Raw genomic sequence first — 6,555 nt, 5'->3', positions numbered from 1 at the left:
TGGAGAAAAAAATAATGAAATCTGAGGCTTTTTGGTCCGCTTTTCTACGTTGTAGAACATAAAGAAATGAAAGATATGACAAAAATGACTTTAATAGCTGAAGATTCTGGCTTCCTGCATTTTGAATGTGGGTTTATTTACCTTATTTTTGTTACAGCCTAATTTAGTCTTTGAGGTTAATAAAATAAATAAAAGTCGCATTATTTTCATTACAAACAGTTTTATGTATCACACATCTGGAAACAGCTATGCCTTTTAAACTGGCAAAACACAAATCCAGTGTTTTCTTCTTGTGTGCACAACAAATATACGGCACTGCCAGCAGAGGGAGGCCTCGTCTTACATTACAAATATTTGATTCATTAAAATTCTGTGTTTTTGTATGCGTTTAGAGCTCTCTCGTTAGGTTTTACTGATATATCAATAAATAATTATAAATCACACGGTCAAACTAACTGCAATTTTATGTCTGGATAATTATACCTGAACATTAGTAGATATTTTTCAATTAAGCCGCATTTTTTGAGTCATTAAAAAAAATTAAACAAAAAAAAATGCAAAGGCAGACTCATTTCATAATCACAACATGAATAAAACACTTCTAACCAGCCCCGCTCTATTTGAGGCTTTTCTGTTCATGGCTGAATCCATGCCAGTCTCTGCTCATATCGCTGCTATTTAACAGACTGTGCCGGCTTAGCCCCCTCTCTGGACCCTCAGTAAAGTGCCTGCTGATTGGTGCGCAGAAAACAGCAACCATGGCAACCAGCTGTTTGGCAGTTTCTCTGTTGGAGGAGATGTGGAGGGGGCGCGGCTGGGGGGGCACATTAGCCTATAGGTATAATCACATACTGACAGACAGACATATAAACACACACTGCAGCATCATTCTTTCCAGCTATCTGGTAGCTATATTTATCCAAAAGGTTTGACCCAAGACGCTCAACAGCCAGTTTTTGTTTTCAGTCTACCACACAAAGGCACCACATGCATCTCTTAAATTACTGTTTAAGTCATGATGTCTGATTTATTTAGCTTGTGTCCTGCTTTTCTCAGAGACCTGAAAAGCCAGTATGGGTGGTGTTCAGGGTCATGTGTGTTTGACTGTGTTCACATGTGTATGACAAAAGCACCTCAAATTGTTTAACCTTCAGATTCTCACTACATAGAAAAAGGACTCTGGTTGCTCATTCACATGCATGCCGCTTCCCTAAAGAGCGAGGGACATAAAGGATTGGGTACGTATGTCTGCGTGAACTAAATGTGGACAAGATTTGAAGTGACTGGTTCATTCTAGACGTTCACACTTAGAGATGCTGATCCTCTGTTGATTAATTCTCATGGCTCTTCATCCACGGCTGTAATCAGCTAAGGGTGGCTGCTGGGAAATAAGTAGATCAAGGAACCGATTAATGCAGAGGACAAGCTTTTGCCTGCCATTTTGATTCATTTGTAGTCCTGTGCGTTTGTGTGTGGATATAGAGCCAGTAACATCAGGGTGGGAGTCAGATCACTTTCTTGATTAATAAATTTGATTTAAGCGGAAGAATCAACAATCCAGAACAAACAGAAGACCCATAAAGACCCATGGTTTTTGATATTTCTTTATTTTCTGCCACATAAGCGACAGTCAACATAAAATCTGAAAAACACGTCATCTACTGCTTTTGTTTACGTTTCAAAATTGACTTTGCCTAATTAAAATTGTGTAACCCAGTGAAACTAGCACACACAAGTCCTTACACGGACCTTGAATGTTCAACATTTGACAGAACGGTTTGACTTATAGTGACGATATATGTTTTTGATGGTCCTTTGACAAGGACAACTTCACTTAACCCAAGCTCCTTTGAATTAGTCATCATGCCACAACACTGTGCTACTTTTCCATTTGTATTTACAACCGAATGAGTCACTAAATAATGAGATACTGGTAACTGCAGTTCTGAGTACAGGTGAAGTCAGTGTTGCACTTCTACGAAGTGCTGAGAATCTGGGATGTTATGAGGTAAACAATGCAAAAGCTGCATAAGTTTATTTCAAACCAGTTGGCAGAGAAATGCTCCTGTGTTGAGGATAGTAACACATCACAACCTACAAAAAACTTAACAGATTAGCAATGGACACTCATAGCTTAGCTGTGAATTTTCACACAGCTCCCATAATTATTTTCTTGTTTGTAGCACTGCTGTGATTTTTTTTTTCAAAGGTTATTGTTTGAAACCTGTTGGTTGTAAAGTGTCAGACAGGAAATCCATTATCACAGAGAGGGGCTATGATGTCATATAGCTCCTTGGTTGTGCTTGAAACAACTACTTTATGTGGCATGTATTTACCTGTTTAACACAGATAATACATAATGTATAAACATTTCTTTACTTAAGTGAGAATCGACTTATACAATGTTTATAGAAAGCAGTCTTTGTCCCAGGAAAGGCTCTTACAAACCTTAACGAACTTTTTAAAAATGTAAATAAAAACAGAATGCAGTAAACTGAATATCTCACAAATCCATATTTTATTTACAACAGAACATAGACAACACATTAACTATTTAAACTGAGAAAATGCACTATTTTCATTTTATGATTGCAGGCAAGTAATTTTAGCAGCCAGACTCTTCTACTGTTCTTATATGCAAAGCCTTCCCTGAAAAAGACATCGTCTGGACCTGCGTATACTTTGCAGCTTTCATAGCGCCCTTTCAGATGTGCAAGTTGCCAATTCCATAGGCACTGATGCACTTCCATGGGGAATAAGCACTTTAACATTAATGACAGGAAGTAACCAAAAAAAAAAAAAAACCCTGAAAACTGAGACAGGGCAATACAGTTGGCATGAGGAAATGAAGAACTTAGTATCAGAGTCCAGCCTGAGGGTCATGACAAATAATAAAAGAGACACCACTTGGACCAAAGCATACAAAATTATTAACCAAATAAAGTAGAAAACTGTAGTACTCCATGAGGTTTGCTAATCAGTGTTCTTGGTGTATCAGTATCTGGATGGGTTACTGAATGCTAAGAATGCCTAATGTTGTATAGAATAAAATCTAAAACAATCAGGCCAAAGCTAACCGAACAAATAACACAATGAATTGTCTCCCTGAATGGAGAAGAGCTGAAACAGTCAGCTCTTAAATGCTTCAAGGAGACTGGTCAGGTGCTTTCAGTTGCACTGATTAACCCCGCCTACCAGGAACTTGCAAGACAACTCACAGGGACACATGGGGAAAAACACAGCGGGAACTGGCCAAGGGAGAGGGCTGTTACACTCAAAACACAAACGGGATCAACAAAGCCAACCGATATTAGGACCACGACATGCATACAGGTTTTGCATCTTTAAATGTATAAACTTCTCAAACCTTAGCAAATGACACTATTTAATAATGTTTTATTGGTTTCTACTATAATATTTTCAAAACGTGTTACCCAGATGGTAACAATGTAAGATATTTACCATGGCAGAACCATGGCATGTATGCCATGGGAAGCCTTTACAGGTGCACAAATTAGTGTGTGTGTCTATGTCTGTGTGTGTGTGCGTGTGTGTGTCTCTGTGTGCGTGTGTGTGCACTCCTTGCACTCCTAGATTTTTAACTCATGCCTTTTGCAGATCTTTGTAGAGGATAGTGAAGTTAATGTGCTTTGCAACAAAGCACATTACTGTAGCAGTGTAATTGATGTTTTCTTGGAATATACTTTGACATTGCTGGAGTTTTATAACTGACATGAAAGCACATGATTAACCATTAATTACTTCTACTCAGATATCAGTGTTACCTTTGACTTGTTTTTTTTTTTTCACTTTTGGCTCTTGTGACTTTTAAGTCACCATCTGCTTCTTTGTGTCTGGCGCTGCTTTTTCTTCAGTCACTTTATTCTCATTACTTTTGTAGAAGTGGGCAGAGAGACAGGACCATCTCTATATAGTAATAAACTATTTATGACACTTGCCAAACAAGTTTAAGCAGGTTTAAGTAGCTCTGCTGCTTTAACTTGCCGTGGGACAACTATACTGTTGTTTGTTGGCCACTGTCTGAATTATGAGGAAATGTGGGTCAATCTTATTTTTTTCCCTTTGATTAAATATTTTACTTTGATTGTTTTTCCTAATATTGCTCTTTCAGATTAAATGCTATTGCTGTTATTTGTGCACTTGTAATGATGCACTAAGCATGTATTCTACCTGGTTTGCTTAATGAAAATAACCTCTTTATGTGTCTCTATCTCTACATAATTCACTAGAAACAGATGGTATCATGAAGAATGATCTGTCCTCCCTCCTGTGGATAGACAGATCACCCACCAGGATTCCCCCCATGTTGTCTAAATAGACTTGGCCTGCCTGAGTGTGCGCGCACACACACGTTCACGGGGTGGGTGGGGGGTGGGAGGGGTTGTGTTCTCATATGTTTATGAGAACTTTTACAGCTGACCAATCCCAGCCCTCTGAATGAAAGGGCCAATCACAACAAAGAAAACAAGCCTAAAAAAAGTAGTTCATGCACAAACAGGCCAGCAGACATATGGCTTCTAAATAGTGCTATTAAATCTAAATCCTTGAGTTAATCCCCTGGGTAGTCGCAGAAGTATTGTCTATACTGTGTTTATAACAGCAGTGTTTATCATTAAATATTCATAATACTCCTCCACGATGATAATATCTAGCGGTATATGTTCTTATGAATTGCAGAAGATGCACAAATGAGCATAAATGATCTCCATAATTATGTCAGACATCATGAGAGTCTGTCTGCTAAGTTATTATTAATGCACAATAACATTTTCACTCTCATCATTCTACAGAGGAGTATACACTTACAATGTCATTGTAAGTAACAAGTTTGACTTCCTTTTAGCTCCAGAACTGCCTTAATTCTTCATAGCACAGATTCAACATGGTGGTGGACACATTCCTCACAGATTTTGGTTCATATTGACCTGATAGCATCACACAGTTGTTGCAGATTTGTTAGCTGCACATTCATGATGTGAATCGATATCTGTGACTGTGGAGGTCATTTGAGTATGCATGCTGCAGCAGAAACTGAGAATCATCATTCATTTTCAAAACAGGCTCATTTTTTTTTTAGGTTTAATGAATTCAAGAGGCGTTATTTCACATAACAGACATCAAACTAATTTGAACCTGAATGGAGGGAACGATAACTCATAAGACAGCTCAAACAGAGTGTTTTTTAAAATTGTTTTATTCCCTGTTTCTCTGCTTGTGTTCGACGTCAAGTCACGTACATTCATTCAGAGTTACAGTTAATTATATTAAGTATACTCTTAATATTATTTTATTGACAGTGATGTTCAGTTAGCTAAGTTACATCATAGAAACATAGTCCAAATAGCTACTTTTTACGTTGATACTATGAGTACATTTCAAATCCTGTACTTTTTTTTACTCAAGTAAAGGTGTTGACTCAGTATTTTAAGTTTTATCAGAGTATTTTTAACGCAACTATTTCTGCTTGTAATGAAGTGTTAGAGATGTTCTTCTGAATGCTTTGGTTGTGATGAGTGCTTATTTGAGCTGCTGTTGCCTTCCTATCAGCTCCAAGCAGTTTGGTCAGTTACTCTGACCTCTGGCAAAACTTCCGCTTCTTCAGAACGTCTGCTCACTGGATGTTTTCTCTTTTTTGGACCTTTCTCTGAGACGGATGTGTGGGAAAATCCCAAAAGATTAACAGTTTCTGAAATACCCAGACCAGCCTCTCTGGCATCACCAACCATGCCGTATTGAAAGTCTCTTATATCACCTTTCTTCCTCATTCTGACAGCTTGATTTGAACTTCAGCAGGTCATATTGATCATGTCAACACATCTAAATGCATTTGGTTGCTGCCATGTGATGGGCTGATCAGATATTTGGGTTAATGAGCAGTCGAAAAGATGAATATAATAAAGTGGCTGGTGATTATTTTTAAATGTCTTTCCTGCAAAAGCATTCGTTGCAGTTAACACCACTTTTTCTATGTTAGATATATTTAGATATTGCATCTTTAACACAGCTGTAAACCTTAAATGTAAAATATACTCAGATATACAAATTGGCCACTTTGGAAACTGTGTTTATTTTTTTTAAATATACTTGGGCAAAATACTGAATCACAACAAAACTGCTCTTGCGTGTAATCTGAAAAAATGTGATCGAGAAGACAAACCAACAAAACGCTGTATGAATTTCTCATTTGACCTGTAGGCCAAAGTGGGAAGTGTAAAGCAAGAAATAAGGCATGGGAAGGTTGCAAGAACTTCAACTTCATCCATTAAGTACGTCTGACTGATAATGCTTCTGTATGTATATTGAATTTTAACTACTTTTCAGTACTTTTTTAAGTATTTCAGACTGTTGCATTGGTATTTCTTCTAAAAAATATTGTGTAAGCATTACAGTGGTGTAGTTATTAGCACTGTTGCATTGATGCATGGTTTTGAGTTTGAACCTCTTGCTGGCTACACTTGGGGGGTTTTCCTTTCGGTACTCCAGCTTCCTCCAACCAAAGATGCATCTTCATTTAGCAGTTAGAAAATGGATGAT

Source organism: Diplotaxodon limnothrissa, linkage group LG15, assembly GCF_057381915.1.
Source record: "Diplotaxodon limnothrissa isolate DT_005_m linkage group LG15, D_limnothrissa_male_GT1.1, whole genome shotgun sequence".
Classification (NCBI taxonomy): domain Eukaryota; kingdom Metazoa; phylum Chordata; class Actinopteri; order Cichliformes; family Cichlidae; genus Diplotaxodon; species Diplotaxodon limnothrissa.
This window is presented reverse-complemented; position numbering follows the sequence as displayed.